The 20913-nt window shown below is 43.6% G+C and overlaps 1 protein-coding gene and 1 long non-coding RNA gene across 3 annotated transcripts in view; one reads left to right on the top strand and one right to left on the bottom strand.

Moving 5' to 3' along the window:
- LOC129145706 (uncharacterized) overlaps nt 1-3076 on the top strand; it is a 38664-nt gene extending 35588 nt beyond the window's left edge. For both annotated transcript variants that reach the window (XR_008551634.1, XR_008551633.1), the window contains one exon: nt 2894-3076. This is a non-coding gene — a long non-coding RNA (uncharacterized LOC129145706). The remainder of the gene's footprint in view (nt 1-2893) is intronic.
- The window catches only part of AGBL1 (AGBL carboxypeptidase 1), a 602442-nt gene that overhangs the window by 145462 nt on the left and 436067 nt on the right, over nt 1-20913 (bottom strand). The gene's annotated exons all lie outside the window — the stretch shown is intronic.

Raw genomic sequence — 20913 nt, forward strand, 5'->3', positions numbered from 1 at the left:
CCTTATTTATTGGTTCCTCAAACCCTCTGATAATAAATCCATCAAATGTTCTCAAATGTTCATACAGCAAGTACAGAGTCTTCAGGAACAGCCTGGGGAGGGAGTGCAGTAGACCACAGTGGTGGACTATGGGTGCTTTGGAGGTGGTGACTGTAGCAACAACATCTGAAGGGGGGACCCTATACTTCTAAAATGCAAACAATGGTGTACACCAACGTCACCACTGCAAGAAAAAATATTTAAAAATATAATTTTCTGCTGCGATGAAGATAACTCCATGATGAAGGCTAAAAAGAAGGAAAATCAATCTGGATAGAAAGACACAGAGACACGCCAGGAGAGGTTCTTGAGAATACAGCACTTTCCAATATAAGAGTTGTTAAAAGGAGGAGCTACATGAGAAAGCAAAATTCTTACACCCTCTACTTTCCAAAAGCTGGCTGGGGATAGGTGTTTGCAGGAAGATAAAACTAACTGGAAAGAGGTCATCACAGGAGACTTGATGGTAGGTTCTCAACAGAAAGGCTGAGTTCTGTTGTGAGGATGTCTAAAGACTCTGGTATATATTTATGTGGCTAAAGGCAAATTACTAAAGGTTTTAAGCTAAGAAAAAGACACACTTATATTTTTTTCTTTTCCATGTCTCCTCAACATCTTTTTTTAAAGATTTATTTATTTATTTATTTTTACAAGAACTGAGGTACAGGTCAGATGTGCAGAAGGGTGAGAGGATTCACCAGAGACAGAGCAGGGAGCAGAACAGGCAGACTGACGAAATACACTGCTGAAGGGAGCAGCGGGCATGACAGGAGAGGTCTGCAGCACCGTGTGGGACCCTTGCCGGCTGGCTGGGATTGAACCGGTGCTGCAGAGGCTACGGACAGCTTCACGGCCCGGCGCTCAACCGCCTGTGCCACCAGGGAAGGCCCCTCTCCTCAACACTTTTTCCAAGCATGGAAAAGTAGAGTGACAGAATTTAAGTAGAATTTAAGTAGAGTGACAGAAAGTAGCAAAGGGATTTAACAGAACTGTGATGGTTGTCACAATAGGGAGACGCAATCTTGAAGCCATGCAATGGTGTCTATGAGAGTCACATTGAGGGTGAGCCCCAAAGGGGCACAGCATGAATGTTTCAGTGTCTTTGTCTGTGAGTACCAGCATGTACCGAGAAGAGACACCTGCTTCACATTCAGTGGCCCCTTGTTGGAGAAATTTGCTTCAAAATATTCCCCAACACTAATCTTTAGTGGGCCCTTCACTTATCTTGCTCCTTAAAATATCACCTGCCACCAAACAACCTAACCTGGCAAGGCTGCTTCTGATGAAAAGTGATTGTCTTCAAACAAGAAACTCATGTTTCCCTGGCCTGCCTCCCTCTTCCCCTCCCTTGCTTCCCACCTCTCCTTTTGTAAATGACCTTCTTTTCTGCAATCAGCTAGGTAATAGTAGAGTAAATATTTCCAAATGGTGTCAACAGCACGCCAAGAGAGCTCTGAAATGAACTTGCCAGGTGGTGGCTGCTAGCATATGGCTCCTGTTTGAACCTGGCACAGCTTGCCAAATTCAATTTTAAAATTATGTCTCACTTTTAAAAAATTCACTGAAAACATAACAGACCAGTTTTTAAAGCCAAACTTTGAAACTAGGTATATGGCGTGAGCATGGTGTGGTTGGAAAGACATGAGGTGCAGTGTTGCATGCCAATGATGCTTGTGGAGGGGCTGCTCCTGGGCCCAAGTTTCTTTCTCTGAAGAAGACACTCTGAAAGAATAGTCTAGCCCACTCTGACCTCTTGTCTGCTAAGGTATACTATTGTGCAGGGATATAGAGAGGATAGAAAGACCAAGTAAAAATACATTTAAAAAATCCTTGATTCAGGCCTCCCCGGTGGCACAAGGGGTTAAGTCTCAGCACTGTGAAGCAATCCGCAGCTACTGCAGCACAAGTTCGATCCCCGGCCATGGAGCTGACCCACATGGCACGGCAGACCTCTCCTCTCTCCCCACTGCTGCCCTCAGCAGTGTATTATAGTAGCTGCACCTGTTCTGCTCCCCACTCTGTCTGTGGTGAATCCTCTCACCACCCTGCACCTCTGGCCTATACCAGCTCTTGTATGTTTAAATAAATAAAATAAATCTTTAAAAAAATCCTTGATTCAAATAGTATATTGATGAACTCAGAAGTATTTTTACGTGGTTTTAAATATCTTGTCATTTTGTAACATACATTTTTACCACCTAATAGTCATCAAAATGTCCCCCCAAAATATGTGTAAATAACATCTTCCTGTTAATCACCAGGATCCATCACTAAAACAGTAAAAATCCTATCAAGTGATGTCGTTCGGATGATTTCATGGTGGTGCAGGTGTTTACTAAAGAGAAATGTCCATCAGACACAGATTAGTAAACAAGCATGGAATTGGCTACTATAGGACAAGAGATTAGAATAATAAAAAATAACATGATGTTCTAAAAAAAAAAAAAAAAAACCCCAAAAAAAACCAAAACCCTGCTGTTTTGAGCAGCCCATATTCCTGAGTACATTAAGCTGCATTTTATACCTTAGTAATGATATGGATATTTTTCTGTTCTTCACTGGAACCTTAATTTTCTGATCCAAACACCGCCAGTTACATGGTAATTAATCTTTGAACTTTTTGATGACTTCAAGTATTATTAAGCAGTAATTTGCAGAACCATTTCATTACCAGGTAATGATTAGTTTTATATGCAATTCCCTTGCACTTTCAGCTAAGAATTTCAAAATGGTTTATAGATAGATTCAAGATGAAGATGTGGGTGCTTCATGTTATTTGTTTTTTATGTTTATTTTTTGTCCAAAGTCAACAAAAATAAAGGTGAAGGTCAAAGTATTTATTCTATTTCCCCAGCTGTCTGCAGCCTGCAGGATCCCCCTGGAGCAAGAATCCTAGAGCCTTGCTAATGCAATCATGCCGGTCACCATTTTTTCCTGATGAACTGCTCTGAAAACACGTGAGAAAAGAGAATTAAGAATCCTTGTTTGTGGAATGGCTGAGTACCTGAAATAGTGCAATGTAAGGAGAGAATGTCATCTTCTGTGCAATTGCTTAGTCTGGATCAGTCTCTAAACCAATACCTCTTTGTCTTCCTCTCTACTGCCCATTTCTATGTGCTCATGCATTGTCAAAGAGAACAAAGATAGATCATTCAACACGGGTGGCGGGGGGAGAGGGGATTCTAAGGATTTCTGCCCATAACAAGAGGCCCTTAAAAGTTATAATTGCGGGCCTCCCTGGTGGCACAAGGAGTTAAGGCACAACCTATGAAGCTGTGCGCAGCCACTGCAGCACGAGTTCGATCCCCGGCCAGCCAGGGAGCTACCCACATGGCGTGGCAGATCTCTCCTGACTCTCCCGCTGCTCCCCTCAGCAGTGTATTTGAGTAGATCTGCTTGTTCTGTTCCCCACTCTGTCTCTTGTGAATCCACTCACCCCCCACACCTCTGGCCTGTACCCCAGTTCTTGTATGCATAAATAAGAAAAAAATCTTAGAAAAAAATGAAGTTATAATTGCATTCAGAGGCACATTCTGATGCTAACTGAAGGAACCAGAGAGAACATTCAGACTAGATAGGACTCTGAATCCAGTGTGGCTGCTAGCTCACATTCAGAAGGGATACCTAGAAAAAATTACTTAGAACAAAACAATAAGCAAAAATAAGTCACAACCATGGGCTCCCTGGTCTCCTAACTGCTATTTCTTCCAACTGTCTAGCAAATATGAGACTCTAGATATCCCAGCCCAGTGGTCTAAGGGTTCACCTTCGATATCTAGATAAGCTACCCAGCACCTAATAAACTGGTCTCTCAGTTTTCCAAGGGCTCAATTGGAATAAAAATTATTTGTTTCATCTGGTTATTGCAGGAATGCAGTGGCATGTAAATCATACAAGTTACTGCTATTACAGAGTAGTGATGCGTTCAGTGGATGGTAATTAATGTTAGTAGCCAAGCAAAGCAGGGTCTTCTTGGTTAAAATTTCTAGGGATCGAGGATTCTCCTGGGATGAGAAAATGAGGCAGTCTCAGCAGCTCATGGGATTTGTTTGCACAAGCTTCAGAGAGCGGTTCAGGTTTACAGACATTGTAGATGGACTCACTGACCTCTGCACCCACAATAGCGCAGTCTGCATTCCGGTTCACTTAGTTGGGAGCCAAGGTCAACCTTCCCTGACCCCTCGCACTGAGGACCTAGGAAGGGTCTGGCTCGCCAGCAGGCACTCGCACCAGCATGCGGAAGGCAGAAGCAGACGTGGGGAAGGCCTGGCTGTCTGGCTTTTCTGATAAGGGTTCCAGGCAGTTCTCTGCTCTGCAGACATTGCAGAAGTTCCATTTTGCATTTGGCAGAGGGGTCCACACAGCAAGGGCCTGGGGGCCTCGGGTGAGCATTCTCCCAATGCAGCTGGCACCACTCCGGACCTCTGTGCTCATGACCTGGAAGCACCCAGGCTTGAACCTCCAAGGAATTTCATAGAATAACGAGTTGCCACTAATCTCTTTCTGCTTCAACTAAAACCCTGACTGATATAGTCACAGAATATTGTTGGACAAAAAGATCATATAAAAATAATAAATAAGTAAGAAGCATTGCTCCCATCCGACGTGTGACCTTGTCCACCCTGCTTTTGCTACAGGTAGGTTGGGATTTTGTCCTGGTCCATTTGATCCTTCCCCTTTTTTTTTTTTAAATATTTATTTATTTATTTATACAAGCACTGGGTACAGTCAGAAGCGCGGGAGGGTGAGAGGATTCACCAGAGCCAGAGCGGGGAGCAGAACAGGCAGACTGACGAAATACACTGCCGAGGGGAGCAGTGGGTGTGGCAGGAGAGGTCTGCACACCATGTGGGACCCTCGCTGGTAGCCAGGGATTGAACTGGCACTGTGGAGGCTGTGGGCAGCTTCGCAGTCCAGCGCTCAACCGCTGTGCCACCAGGGGAGGCCCTGATCCTTCCCCTTCTGCTGCTTCAACATGATGCAAAACTCTAAGGTCAAGGATGTTAGAAGTGCACCTGTTCTTTTTTTTTTTTTCTTTGTTCCTACAGACACTCAGCCATAGAGGGGGTCATTGTCCTGACCCATATCAACTGATTCACTGGGAGGATCACTCAGAAACCTGAATCGGTTGAGCAAAAGGAAGAGATTATTAGGTGGACCCATCAGTGATCAGCAATTGCCTGGTGCGTCTTTTATTTCCAGTGGGCACGTTGAGATGCCAGCAGGATAACAGGCCTCTGGCATGAGTAAGACAAAGGAGGGAAAGAAGAGGAGAGATAATCCTGACTTTTTTTTTAATGACTCTGCTTTTCTCTTTCAACCCGAGGATTTCAAGACTCTCCTGGACACCACAAGTTGGTCTGTAAAAAGCAACCTGCCCCCTGGGATCTGCCAGGGATAGTCAGCATTGGCGTGTTTGCCTCCAAAAGGCCAATTTAAGAGGCCTTCTTGATGGGACAAGCAGCCTTTTCAGAGGCCTGTGCTATGTGTCTGGCACTGGACCAGAAGCTAGAAGTATTCCATGTAAGCTCACCTTCAAACAGGCCTGCAGAGTAAGGATCAGCACATGTGCTTAGCGGCGAGGAAGCTCAGAGAGTGTCCTGTGACCTCCCTGCAAGCTCATGCCTCAAAGATGTTTGAATTTGAACTCAAAGCTCTGATGCTCAGGCTGTGTCATGTGACCCTGTGGGCAACACAGCTGCCAGCCCTCAATAGCCCACCTGCACTGACACTAGGAGATGCATTGATTGTGAGAAAGCCCTAGAAAGCATTAACTTGCTGACCTATAAAACAGGACTTGAGCATTTTTCTGTGTAAAGAGCCAAGTGCTTGATAATGTAGGTTTTGTGGACCCCAGAGTCTTTGATGCAACCACTGAACTCAGCCTGGTGGCAGGAAGCAGTCTTAGACAATTTGTAAATGAATGGGTGTGGCTATGTGCCAATAAAACTTTATTTATAAAAGACAGGCAAAGGGCAAGGTGTATAGGAAGGCTACTGATTTTTGTGTGTTGATTTTGTATCCTGCCACTTTACTAAACTGATTGATTAGTTTTAATTTGTAGTTTTGGGGGTCCTCTATGTATATTATCATATCATCTGCGAACAGCGATAGTTTAACTTCTTCCTTCCCTATTTGGATTCCTTGTATGTCTTTCTCTTGTCTTATTGCTCTGGCTAGGACTTTCAGTATTTTATTGAAAAGCAGTGGTGGGAGTGGACATCCTTCTCTTGTTCCAGATCTTAATGGAAATGCTTTCAGCTTTTCACCATTGAGAATGATGTTGGCTGTGGGCTTGTCATATATGGCCTTTATGATGTTGTTTTTTCAGTTTCTATTTCATTTATTTCTGCTTTGATTTTTATTATTTTCTTTCTTTTACTGGTTTTAGGGTATTTTTGTTGTTCTTTTTCTAGTTCTTTGAGATGTGAGATAAGGTTGTTTCTTTGAATTCTTTCTTGTTTCTTGATGTGAGCCTGTATTGCTATATATTTTCCTCTTATTACTGCTTTTGCTGCATCCCATACATTTAGGAAATTGGTGTCCTACTTGTCATTCAACTCAAAGTATTTTTTAATTTCTTCTTTGACCTCCTCATTAGTCCAGTGGTCTTCCAGTAGTGTGGGTTTCAGTCTCCATGAGGTAGGAGGGCTCCTTGCCTTCTCTTTATGGTTTATTTGTAGTTTGTGTCTTCATGGTCAGAGAAGATGGTTGGTATGACTTCAATCTTGTGTATCTGTTGATGTTTGGCTTGTGTCCCAGTATGTGATTGATCCTGGAGAATGATCTGTGTGCACTTGAGAAAAATGTGTACTCAGATTTTTTGGGGTTTAGTATTCTATAGCTGTCTTGTTAAGTCCATGAGCTCTAGATCCTTATTTAGAGCTTTAGTATCCTTACTTATTTTTTGTCGCATTGATCTATCCATTGTTGACAGTGGTGTGTTGAAGTCTCCTACTCCATATGTATTTTCTCTGATGTCTGTTTTCAGAGATGATAATAGTTGTCTGATATATTTTGGTGCTCCTTCATTTGGTGAGTATATGTTAATGAGTGTTAAGTCTTCTTGATCATAATGTAGTGACCATCTGGGTCTCTTTTTACCTTTTTGAGTTTACAATCTGTTTTTTAAGATTTATTTATTTATTTATACAAAAACCAGGGCACAGGCCAGTTGTGCGAGAGGGTGAGAGGATTCACCAGAGACAAAGTAGGGAGCAGAACAGGCAGACTGACAAAATACACTGCTGAGGGGAGCAGCGGGCAAGACAGGAGGGGTCTGCCATGCCATGTGGGACCCTCGCCAGCCGGCTGGGATGGAATCAGTGCTACAGAGGCTGTGGACAGCTTCATAGCATGGCGCTCAACCACCTGCGCCACCAGGGGAGGCCCTGCAACTGTTTTATCTGATGTAAGAATACCTGTTTCTGCTTTTTTGGTCCATTTGCTTGTAGGATTGTTTTCCATACTTTTACTTTCAGTCTATTTTTATCTTTTGTAGTTAAATGTGTTTCCTGCAGAAACACATTGGGTTGGGTTTTGTTCCTTAATCCAGCCTGTGACTCTGTATCTTTTTATTGAAGAGTTTAGTCTATTTACATTTAAAGTTAATATTGATATGTTAGCATCTGTATTTGCCATTTTGTTTGTCTTTTCTCTGGTTTTATTATTAAATTTTTTTTGTCTTGTTTCATTCTTATTCATCCCTCTGTTGGTTCTGGCTTTAGTACTCCTTGCAGTATTTTTTGAAGTGGGGGTTTAGTAGTAATGAAATTCCGTAGTTTCTGTTTTTCTGGGAAGGTCTTTATTCTTTCTCCATAGAGGAAGGAGAGCTTTGCGGAATATTCTTAGTTGGCATTTGTTGTCTTGGAGTCTGTTGACTATGTCCCTCCACTCTCTCCTTGCCCGTAGTGTTTCTTTGGAGGTCTGATGTCAGCCTGATTGGTTTTCCTTTGTGTGTTATCTGTTTCTTCCCTCTTGTCAGCTTCATTATTTTGTCCTTGCCTTGGATTCTTGGGAGCTTTACTATTATGTGTCTTGCTGTATTTTTCCTTTCATCATGGAAGTTTGGTGTTCTTCTTGCTTCTTGTATGTCTATTTTCAGCTCCTTCTTCATGTTTGGGAAGTTCTCCTCAATTATTTCCTTGAATATTTTCTCTGTTCCGATGTCTCTCTCCTCTCCTTCTGGGATTCCTATAACTCTTATATTTCCTTTCCTCATGGAGTCAAATATTTCCTGAAGTCTTTCTTCATTCTTTTTCCTTTGTACTTCTCCTTCCTTTTCTGTTTTAGTTCTTTTTATTTCTGTGACTTCAAGAGTACTTATTCGTTCTTCCATTTCATCTATTCTGCTATCATTGCTTTTCCCAGATTTCTTTAGCTCCTCCATTAATCCTTTGATCTCCTGCATTTCTTTCACTTCCCTCTTTAGGGACTCAATTTCATTCTTCTGATCATTGATTATTTTCCCATATTTTTTTTTTCAACTACTTTCAGTTTTTTAATCATGGCGATTTTAAATTATCTATTGGGAAGACTCAGAAGTTCCTCTAGTCACTGTTGTTGCAGTCTGGTGTTTGGTTTTCTTTTTGTGGTGTGTATTTTCCCTGGGGACATGCTTGGTTGCTTGTAATTTTTCTTCTCCCTGCTGCTTGTTTTCTGATTTGTCCTATGTGTTGGGACACTGTGTCGCTGGTACTGGCTGGCTTCTCTTTGGTGTGCTCTTTCTGGGATGTCAGAAACTGGTGGTCCAATCAAGTCCAGTACTGTTATGCCAGAAGTCCCATAGGTCAGTGGCATTATGGATATGTTAACAGTTGCTGTCCCTGAAAATCTCCTCCTTCTGTATTTGTTTAATTCCAGAGGTGGGTCTTGAGGTCGCACAGACTAACCTGGCAGTGGCTTGATCGCCCACTGAGCTCCAAATCGCTGGATCCCCCTCTGGACTCCAACTCATTGTCAGGAGGGGCCTGGCTCATGGGGGCCTTTAGCTCACCTCTGACTGTGGGGACAGCCCTTTCTCAGTTCCATCTGACAGCTTTGGTGTGGTCCAGATGCACGCAGAATTCCTGTCTAAATATGGCGTGTCTCTTAATTGGAAACTATTTTAACTATATTCTTTCTCTTCTCTCTATTGCACACTAATTGTATTACAGTTCTTTTCCATTGATGGTCTTGTGCACTAGAGTATGTTTGTCTTTATGTGGCGGATGGCAGAACCCATTTAGAGCAGGCAGGTTTGGGGGCCCTAAAATGCCCCGCATTCTGCCTGGTAACAGAATGACTTCATAACTCCGAAGCCACTGCTAAATCTTTGGGCTCTTCTACAGATTCAGGTCAGGCCCTGGGTGTCAAGGCAGCTGGGTCAGGGTGCGGGGAGGCAGGGAACAAGGTTCACATCTCCGACCCTTGTGCTTATTTGATGCCAAAAGACAGAAGGAGACCAACTGCTGCAGGGGTCAGAGCGAGTTCACCTGTGTGCTTTGGGGGCTCCGAGACCATCCTTTTCAGCAGCCAGGAGAGGAGATAGTGCATTATGTTCAAAGTCCGATGACATTTACTTTCCTGACAGACCAAATGTCCAGTCAGTCAACCTGTCTCTTCACGTTTTCCCCTGTGAGGTAGAACAATTGTGGCTTCTGGATTAGAAAGAATGAGAGGAGAAAGCTGGCTGCAGCAGTTACTGATTTTGCATGACCTTGGGCAGATCATCCCACCCCTGGAGCCTGAGCATGTGCACCTGAACTTGGCGATGATGCCACCAGCAGGGAGAGCTGGTGCGAACGCATGTTACTGACACACCCAAGACTGTTACATCATCCTGGCACGTGGTAGACATGAGATTTTCTCACCCCAGGGAAACCGAGGGGCCACATCTATGAGGAGGTGTTTTAGTGCCTCATTCCTGTGTACCACTGAGCTGCCCTTCTAGCCTGGAAGACCACGAAGAAAGCAGGCTGCTCACCAGGCTTTGCTGGGGTGGGGCAGGGTAAAGGAGACTTATGGGGACATGGCACTGGAGCCACATCTCCAATAAGCAATTACAGAGTCATACTCCCCGGCCTAGGAGCTGGGCGCCTAAGGGGATGTTCAAGGAAGCCATTATGCTAAGAATGAGCATTTCTGAATGTCTACAAAATTCCAACCCCTCTCCTAATGCACAGAAGATTTTATAAAAGATCAGCCTTCGGACATCACAAGAGGAAGCCGCCAATCAACCTTCTCTCTCACAATGATCTGTCTCCCCCATCTCTGCCTCTCACCACCCAGAGATCCCAGCAAGGGCAGGCAGTCGATGGGAATTGATGGTCTGGCAATTAAAGCAGAGGATTCCAATTGCAGCTGAAGCGGGAGAGCTAGATCCTGCAGCTTTCAGGACTACGGAGACTAACTTCCAAATGTTGACAGTCATCTTCTTCAGCTGGCTCTTGGCAGATGGTTCTCAGCCCCAGGACCTAAAGCTGATTAATTGATTGTGCTGGGGGTTTGCTGTCCACCATTTCCCCCCCTGTGGAAACTTTCTTGCTGTTTGGCAGGCCCTGGCCCACGTGCAGCCCTCTAATTAGAAGCTCTCTGTGATGGGATGGCCTTGGGACTCTCTACCAAACTATAAAACTAGCTGTTAAAGTGCTGTTGTTCAGAATGGACAGACCAGTGCTACCTCACCTGGTTACACAGGGGGAAAGCCAAATATTTTTGCTACATGGCAAGTCATCGAGTACCCATTTAAGGGCCATCTAGTTTCAGAAAGTCACTGAACACAGCCTGGGGGATGTGCAGTGACATGCAAGGGATAAACGTGAGACCCCAGAAGCCTTTGTTTCCACTGCAGTAAAATTCACAAAGCACTACAGTCTCTATTTTAACAACCTTCAAATGTGCAATGAAGTGACTTTTTTTTACATTCTCAATGCTGTCCAGTCACCACCACTGTGCAATTCCAGAAAAGCACCCCCAAAGAAACTCCATCCCCATGAAGCCATCACTTCTCATTTTCTCTGACCCACAGCAACCTGACGCTTTCTGTCAATTTGCCTGAACTTTTCATCTGAGTGGATCATGTGGCACGTGGTCTGTCGTGGATGACGACTTCCTCTAGCATAATGTCAAGCTTTAGCATGCCGTAGCCTACACCATTCCATGCATGCTCTCAGGGCTGAATAACGCTGCATTGGTTATTCACTCACAGGTCGCTGGGCAGGTGAGTGGTCTGTACCATTTGCACACAGTGGGCAGCACTGTCTGAGCTTCCATGCACCTGCTTTTGGACATGCGGTTTTAATTCTTTGGGTGTAGGTCTAATGGAACTGCTGCGTCACTCAGCGATTTTACATCGAGAACCAGCCAACTTTTACCTGAGAACCAGCCAACTTCTTCATTCCGTGTGTACGTCATTTTACAGTCATGCCCACCCTTTAGAGAATCCGGTTTCTCCATAACTTCACCAATATTTGTTACTTTCAGTGTTTTTGATTACAGGCATCTTAGAGGGTATGAACTGGTCACTTGGGGATTGTATTTGCCTTTCTCTTGTGACAAATGACTTTGAACATCTTTTCCTGTACTTTTGGGGCATTTTTTTATCTTCTTTGAGGAAAAATCTATTCATATCCTTTGCATGTTTTTTTTAAAATTGGATTGCCTTTGTTGTTGAGTTGTTATGTGTCCTAGATACGAGATCATTATCAGGCTTATTGTAGGCAAATGTTGTTTCTCATTCTGTGGACTGTCTCCAATAATATCCTTTAAGCTTTTCATTCTGATGAAACCTTTGTGTTCTCTTTTGTTGCTTTGATTTTGGTGTTGTATTTAAGAATCTATGGCCAAATCTAAGATCATAAAGATTTTCTTTAGAGACTTTTATAATTTTAGTTTTGACATTTGGGGCTATGATTCATTTTGTGTTAGTTTTCTTGTCTGATGTCAGGTAAGGATCCAACATCATCCTTTGGCATGTGAATATCTAGTTGTCCCAGCATCATTTCTTGAAAAGACTATTCTTTCCCACTAGTCAAAAATCAATCGACCATAGATGTGTGGGTCTGTATGTATAATTTCACTTTTATTACATTGATCTATATGTCTAGTCTTATGCCAGTCTCCCCCAGATGTTCTTTTGGCCAAGTTAATGCATTATTTGAGTGTCACATTTATCATATCTAAAGTGTGTGCATGTGTGTGTGTGTTCATGGGAGGTAAGGGTTTCTCTAATTTCCAGTGTAATTGTTTTATTATAAACACTTTATTATTATTAAAATTCATAGAAAGAATAGGAAATTCAATAGACCACTTAATTTCTGGGGGATGGAGTAAAATAAAATTATTAAGTATTGTTACTGTCACAATTTTTTTAAGGTATAAAGGAACATTAAAGTGCAAATGTCTCTTTAGTATTAAAACATTTAAGAAATAGGACTGGTTTGAGGATGGATGGGATGAATAGCTATATTTTTATTGATAATACAACTATAAATATTAAAAATGTATCTTATTTTTCTAAATTTCTGTCTTATAATCTATGGATGTTGTTAAATTTTAAAAATTATTTCAAAGGTAGGTCTAATAGATTTAACTGTTTTATTCATTTAATACATTTCTTCATAGTATGGACCCATATTCTACATAAAAGTCTATGTTATTCCCAACAAAAGTCTTATTGGCCAATCTTCTCAGCCCTTACACCTTGAACAGGCCAAATTCATTTCCTGGCTTGACATTCCATATTCATAGTATTTCTGCAAACTTTTGTACAATTTTCAATCTAGAACAATGCTTCCCTGATACTAGCCAATGGACAGGTTGCCTCAGAATGACCTGGATACTCATTGCTGGGAACAAAGTATTCCAAGATCTGTGCACATCAACCAAATCAGAATATAAAAATGGGGTAGGGGCACAAAGAAGAAAAGAACTTGAACAAATACCCCAGTTAATCCTGATGCAGCAAAAAGGTCTAGGACCCTCTGGTCTAATGCTCAGGAAATAGGTAATAGATGTAGCTACTACTCAACATCAAAACAGACCTATTTCAGAACAGGAATAGGCCCTAGAGTTAGGTGGAAAGTCATAGAATGTTACACATATAAAATGAGTTATGGCTGGGACATGAAATTGTGTTCGGAACTGGATCTGTAATCCAGTTAATATTATGACCAAGGTTAGAGGGAAACTTCAATGGCTGGTAGTTTGATTAAAGACAGGTGAGGAGTGGTAGTGCCTATAATGACAGTAGCCCAATGCCTTCTGTGATGGTAGCTCTGATGGAAGGCAATATACAGGCAGGAAACACTTCTCATTCAAAGTTCAGATGACTTTCCAAGGAATACTGAGCTTGAAAAAAGACGAAGGCCAATGTGACTGCCTCCCTGCTTGAGGGCTCAGGCTAGCAATGACTGAACATCTGTGACGGGGGTGCTTAGGATGAACTATTTACTCTCTGAGTATTCACTGTAAACTCAGGACGACCCTAACTGGCAACAGTGGAAACATAGGGAGTTTAGACACTGATCCTAAGTCATGTAAGTAATGCATGAAGGGACCGAGAGTCACAAGGTCTTCACACTTGGTGTTACTATACTCAGGAACTCCAGCTTCTGCTATGTCAGGACCTAACCTTCAGACCTCAGCATCTCCCCTGTCAAAGGAGAGCTGACTGGAAGGGTCCAGCCCCAGTAGAAGATAATTTTGGTTAATATGCTTTCCAGATCAGGTTTATGATTTTAGCCTAAGTGCCAGGTTTTCATATATTTCCAAATATGCTCAAATGCAACCTCTCCTGATGATTACTGACCTTCTGAATGTTCTGAAAATTCTGAAGGAGACTGATCTTGTTACCCTGTAATGTGGATTATTTGGGTTATTTTTTTTCATTCATTGATTATATAATTTATCAATCCTTTTGTTTTGTTTCCCCCCCCTCCAGCATTTGACACTAATTAAAACTCTACTTATGATTACTTCTCTGGGTTCCAGAAGTGATACAGTGTGTCTCAGGATCTGTTACATCATGGACTTGTTACACATTCCCTAAATACTTGTTGAATTAAATGGGAGACCTGTTGGATTTTTATAAGAGGAGACATTTAGCCCTACAAGGTTAACAGGAAGCAATCAGGAAAATGAATTATGAAATTCCTACGTTCTCTTCTATTATTTATTTCATGCTGCCTCCCCCACTGGTATTCCAATGGAAACTCAAAATCATATAATAAGAACTAATAAGAAGACCTCTCTGGTGGCGCAAGGGGTTAGGATGCAACCCGTGAGGCTGTCTGCAGCCTCTGTGGCAAGAGTTCGACCCCTGGCCAGCCGAGGAGCTGCCCACATGGCGCAGTAGACCGCTCCTGGCTTGCCTGCTGCTCCCCATCAGCAGTGTATCTCAGTCAGTCTGTCTGTTCTGTTCCCCACTTTGTCTCTGGTGAGTCCTCTCACCACCCCCGTGTCTCTGGCCTGTGCCCCAGTTCTTGTGTGCATGGATGGATAAATCTTTAAAAAAAAAAAAAAAAAACTAACAAGATCCTCAAAATAAGAGTCATAATGGTCATCCTTTATGACTGATATTCTAGAAAAAAGGGTTTAAATTCCTTGCCCCGGGCCACTAGCTTATAAGTCTGACAGCTGTCCAAACACCTTTGTAAAATACAACTCTCGTTCCTCTCTCCCCTTCCTTGTTTGCTTTCTGTTCAGTTGCCGGGATAAATACCCGATGCTTGCTCCTCTCCCGAGGCTGAAGGTATCACCAAGTGCCTTCATGAAATAACATCTCCATCTTTCTTCTGGAGAAACACCACGTTTCCCCACCCCTTCCCCACAAAGCCTGCGTGAGAGCTGTGATTAGAACGTGACTGCCGCGTAAAGAATGCAGCTTTCAAAGGTTTTGCATTCCCGAATAACAGTGAAATAAAAAGGACACATCAGTGTGTAACGAAAACAACAACAACAAAAACAGATTTTGAAATGACACCTAACTTGAAGAAACCAGACAAAAGAGGAAGCAAAGATGGTGGAAATCAGGGAAAGAAGGTATGTCCCGATGAAGGGGCCCGGCTTCGCTGTCTCCCCGTGACTATTTTTATCACTAGAAACTCTTCAAATGATGGGAATTGTTTGAGCAGAACTAAGAGCCGTAGACAGCGATTTGAGCAGCTCTCCAGGGCTGTCCCCAGGGGATGAGCTAGCCAATGCCCTATCATCAAGCAGCAGTTACCTGGTCAAGTGAGTATTTCTATTCTGTGCAAAGCAAAGGGGGGGTCTCTAAGTCTCATGAAGGTTGCTAAAACTCAGTGTTTAAAACCACCCCCTGGCTCGAGAGATGCTGAGGGGCAGAGGCTGGGTTGCAGCCCTCTGCAGACTGCGCCATTGGCCACGAGGCTTCATTTCAAGGTTCATCGCCCGCTCCCTCCTTAGCTATATGAGAGGACAGAGCCAAGGATGCTTGCATTCAGCAGTTTGTCCCCAACAGTGGGGTCATACATGAAACGGCATCGAATATCCAGCAAAGAAAACTTACACAGCCCCGCACAGTGACCAAGACCAGAGGGAAAGCTTCAGGGACAGGGATTTGGCTGAAACTTGGTTTAGAAACCCCAGTCCCCAAGCCCCCAGCTGGAAATCAGCACTAGGATCTTTACATTCGTGTTCCTGGGAAGAAAGTCTCCCTTTGCAGGATCAGCAGCACTTTCTGCCTAAAGGTGGAGGCTGAGGATGCGCCGGGCCTCTAAATGGGGATACCCAGTAACCAACTGGGCCACAGCTGAGAAGAGCTGTGGGCAGGGCAGCGGCTGCCTGTATCTCGCCCCTGCTAGAGGTGATTACACAGGGTATTGGCTTCAGAGGCTGAAGCTTTGACTTTGCACAGCATATTTTCCCTCCTAATCCCTGCTCCTGTTATTTTCTTTAGCTAGAATGTTCTTTAGCTTCTTCCCTATTCTTCCCGATTCCACTGACCTTTACAAAACCCCAAGCCTGGGCCTCCACGTTGGCGCAGCGGTTGAGCGCTGGGCTGCGAAGCTGCCCACAGCCTCTGCAGCACCAGTTCGATCCCTGGCCACTGGCGAGGGTCCCACATGGCACACAGACCTCTCCAGCTGTGCCCGCTGCTCCCCTCGGCTGTGTACTATGTCAGTCTGCCTGTTCTGTTCCCTGCTCTGGCTCTGGTGAATTCTCTCACCCTCCCGTGCTTCTGACTGTACCCAGTGCTTGTATAAAAAATAAATCTTAAAAAAAAAAAAAAACAAAAAACAAGCCTGTACCTCCAAGTCCCCACTGGCTGGCAGACCCCATCACTCCCTTTTCTAGGATTTCTGCTTATTATCCATGAGCCCAAGCTCAGCCTCGATGGTACTTGCACTTTTCTTTATCTGGAACATTCGCCTCCCAGGTTGCATATGGCTGACTCCCTGCCACACTTCTCAATGCAAACCTTCGCTGTTCAGCATGGTCTATCCTGGGCAGCTGATGCGAGCCCATGACCCTCATGTTCTTCTTTTACAGGCGTGTTCAGCACATTTACTACTGTCTCAGTTAGCTGGCCTGTGAATGTCTTTATTTAATGACTCCTCATTCATGCGATGATCTTGTTACTTGCTGATTGCCTATTGACCATCTCACCACAGGTCTTGCACCGGAAGCCTGTGGCCCAGCACCAGCCTGAACACTGAAACCAATTGCCTGCACCATCAGAGGTACCCTCCTGCTGCCAGGGGGCCCTGCTCTCCCATCTGAGCTTCTGCAAGGAGATCCCTTCTGTCCCTCTCTGCTCCACCAGGAAGAACCCCCGAGAGCTCAGGACCTCGGTAGCTTATTTCTCCTCAGGTCTATTTTACCCGAATATGCATCTTCTGATTGGATTCTAGCTTCTAATTCTTTACTAGTATCCCAAGGTTGGCTGGCCATTATAATCACTACTGACCCTTTAAAATATGCAGCCAGCGCCTCACTCCAGACCTACTGAATCAGCAACCCCCTAGGGGATAATGGTGGCCTGGCAGCCTGCAAAATACTGCCCAGTGCTGGAAGGCACTTCCTCCTCCACCTTCCCCCACCTCCCGCCATCCCTGGCCATCTGGTCTCCTTGCCAAGAGAAGCCTGGGTGCTTCTCTCCACGGTAGGGACCTGGCTCTCCTTTCTCCCACTGCCCAGAAAACAACAAGACTCCATGATCCAATGTATGAATAAGCTTTGTATCTGGAATAACTTCAGATTTATAAAAATAGTGGGAAAGACAGTCCAAAGAGCTCCTGCTCGGGTGGTGTCCAGCTTCATCTGATCTGGGAGCTTTTGTGCGCAATGACTTAAGTCAGAAAGTGAAGGCAAATAATACCAGGTGGTTTGCCTCACATGTGGGGTATAAAATAAGCAAAACAAACAAACAACACAACAAAGTCTTAGGCTCTGAGAATTATATGATGGTTACCAGAGGGGAATGAGAAAGTGTGTGGAAGAACCAAGAAGAGGGGGTCAATTCAATAGTGTCGACGGCGCTAGAACCATGGTGGCCGGCAGTGGACACAGCCCGAGATGGGCGGCTGTGTGCGCCCAGGACTTTCGTCATACAGCACGCCAATGGCAAATTAATAAAAATCATATTATAAAATAAAATAAAATAAAAACTGGAAGGATCCTAAAGCCTTGGAGGAACTCAGTCTAGAGCTAGTGAAGACTGTCATATTCCAGAATAGTCTACAGGCAAGGCAGACTGACAACTTGACTATAAGACTATTTCTGTAAAGAGTCTCATTTACTTTGAATCTAGATTCTGGTCATGTGGGGTACAGGAAAGTAAACTTTGTTTAGCACTATAATTAGCCTGAATCAAAGCCCAGGACAACAGGCTCTAATGCATCGTGGGTGGAAACCCCTAGGTCACTGCCTAAGAAGCAAAGTCCTGAACCCCAGGGCGGCCAAACTGAAACTGTAAGGCTGGAACCTGGACTTCTGCATTTGTCACCAGCTCCCTGGGGGATTTATTCACAAAAAGATTTGAAAATCGTCAGGGCAATGAATATATTCTGGCAAGCGGAAATAAATGTTAGTTATTATTTCTGGAATTTGCATAACCACGTCTCCTGTTTGCAGTGGACCAGTTCACAAAGCAAATTAACTTTCTGGCTCTATTTTTCCTGAATCCCATCAGTAGGCTGCCTCTGTGGGGAACAGTGCTCTCTCCGCTGCAGCGTTATTAATATCATTATTAATATTTAACATGGCATTAGGCGCTTATAATGGGCCAGCTCTGTCCTAAACACTTTATATGTTATCTCATTTAAAATTAACAACACCCCTTTATGGTAAGTATTACTATTATTCTCCAGTTACAGATGGGAACCGAGGTTAAGAGATGGTGCAGAGGTGGCCAGCCAGCAAAGGCACGGTCAGCAATTTGAAACTATTTTACTCTCATCTCGAATTCTATGTTCTTTTCTCTGCACCAAGACAGACTCTGCCCTAAACCAGAAGGCCATTTTCTCAGTGCATCCTTCAAAGCCCCGCAGAACTTCACAGTGGATTCCTCATGTATCTTTGTATTTTTCAGCTTAAAAAGCAGCATCTGTATTATGGTAGAGGTTCATATTCAATGTAACAAAGTTAAAGCACAAGCCTAAAATATCTCAAATCTTTCATGCCTTTCGCCTCCCCTCCCCCAGCTTTTTGGAGTTATAATGGACAAACGAAAATTGTATATATTTAAGGTATATCTCATGATGTTTTGACCTGTATAGATTGTGAGATTATATATCCAGTCAAGAGAATTAACATATCAATCATTCCACCATTTTTTGGGGGTAGTAAGAACTCTTGAGAACTTCTCAGTAAATCTGAAGCTTGCAATACTGAGACTTCACTCCCATAACCAAAGTCTCCTGACAGCCTCTCTAGTGCTGCTTAAAAACAGAGCCACCAGGAAAGTTGATGGCAAGATGGCTGCCCTTAGAGACAGGGTCTGGACGGAAGATACACAGATCCCACATCCCTCCTGTCCTCATGCTATGAGGAAAGAGAGACCATGAATACCCGAAAAGGTAAAGAACTGTAAAAATATTTGGAAAGGTTTGTTTCAACTTATCGGATTTGTTTCTAGACATCTCCAGACATGAGAAAATTCCACAGTGGCTTGGTGAACAGAAACAAAGCAAGGACGTGCATTTGGAGATGTTGGAGCAAGCAGAGCAGGGGCCAGAATGCAGTCTTCAGACTCGTGGTGGGAGAAGCATATACCATTCAAATGGACTAACCAGGAGAGGGCGGGACATGGTGGGGGGCAGGGGACAACCATTAAAACAGAAATTTCATTTAGTGGAAGAACATCCTTAAGACAACTGGAAGCATAAGCAATTTGGAAGGAATGAAGCAATTTCATGGGTATGGATTCCCCTAAAATCCAGCTGTTTTTCTCTCTCTTAACTAATCATGGCAGCCATTGAAGAGACAGAGCATCACTTACAAGAAACAATCAAGCCAACAGTGGCCAGAGTATGGTTACTGCAAGTTGAAACTAATTTCACCTCAATCAAAGGCTGACATGGAAAGTAGTTAGCTTTGGGGCTTTCAGCAAATTTAGCAAAGATATTCCCACTGTCTTTAATTCCTCAAACATTTCACTGCTGACCTTAACAAGCATGAAATGTCTATTTCACCATTGACAGGCGAAGTTCTGGGTGATCTCAACATTCACAAGATTGCCGCTAGGCCTGGAGGCTGGTGTGTCTTCCTTGTCCACTGACACCCGCCCGTGTCCATCTATCTCCATCAAGCCCGCCTTTGTTTGATTTGCTCAAACCATAATGCCAATGTGAAGCAGAGATTAATGTAAGTGTCATATGTGATCCAAGATTGGCTCCATGCACACATTACTTTCCGGCCTCCAGCCTGGCTGTATCTTTCAAATGTCCACACTCCATAGGAAATAGCTACTTATGGGTCTCGCTTCCAATTTCCAACCAAGAGCAGCTTGACCTAGGCATTTTTTCAAATGCATTTTTTTAGAAAATGGAAGCAACAAAATCCTACTGTGTCTGCTATTGAGTCATACCCAAATATTCTTGCCTGCATATGTGGAGGAGCAATTCACCTTGGTGTGAGAGAGCCTATCTACCAGTTAATCGCGAGTGTAAGACTGAGTCTGACATTCCATCCAGAAGGCATGTAAGTATTATTGCCAAATAATCTTTAAATAAAAAATAATGATGAAGATTTTGAAATGAGTCAAGACACTTTGATGGAAGAATCTCCAGGTTATGTCAAATGATATTTGAACAACAGGCGCTGTGAGAGGGCGACTCTGAAGTGAGAATCTTAACAGATTAAAAAGACAATAAAGGCTGAGGAGCATCATGGTGCCTCAGGCCCAGGGGAGCTAGGGACTGTGCTGGAGAGTAAGACAGAGCATCATCAAGAGAGCATCTTCAGTGCAAATAAAAGCTGGAATTCTACTAACAAACTGGAACAAGCCCAAACGAAAGCTTTTTTTTTTTTTTTAAAGAACAGAAGCCTTTGTGCTTGTCCTCCCCTGCAGATGGCCAGTGTCACCGTGTCAACCTGACGGAGTCACATCTGGGCTGGCTGGAAAGTGTGTTCGGTCTCTGAGAAGCCTCCAGGTCTCAGGTGCTTCCCCCACCCAGACTTGCACTGTCTTTGGAAGCCAGTCCATGTGGAGTCGTCCTTGCTGCCTTTAGTGCCTCAGTTTTGTTTCAAGGATGAAATAATCAGACATCAAAGTCCTCTGGTTCTCAGGTGTGGCAGGACTGTCCAGCCCCACAGAGAGGGAGAGACAGTGCTATCTAAAGAGCTGACTGAGGGAGGAGGAGTTTTGCACCTTGATAATATTTCTAAAAGTCAGAGGAATACTCACAACAATAATTAGCATTTTTTAATCAC

This window comes from Talpa occidentalis, unplaced genomic scaffold (assembly GCF_014898055.3).
Source record: "Talpa occidentalis isolate TD23 unplaced genomic scaffold, MPIMG_talOcc4v2.1 talOcc4.14, whole genome shotgun sequence".
NCBI lineage: Eukaryota > Metazoa > Chordata > Mammalia > Eulipotyphla > Talpidae > Talpa > Talpa occidentalis.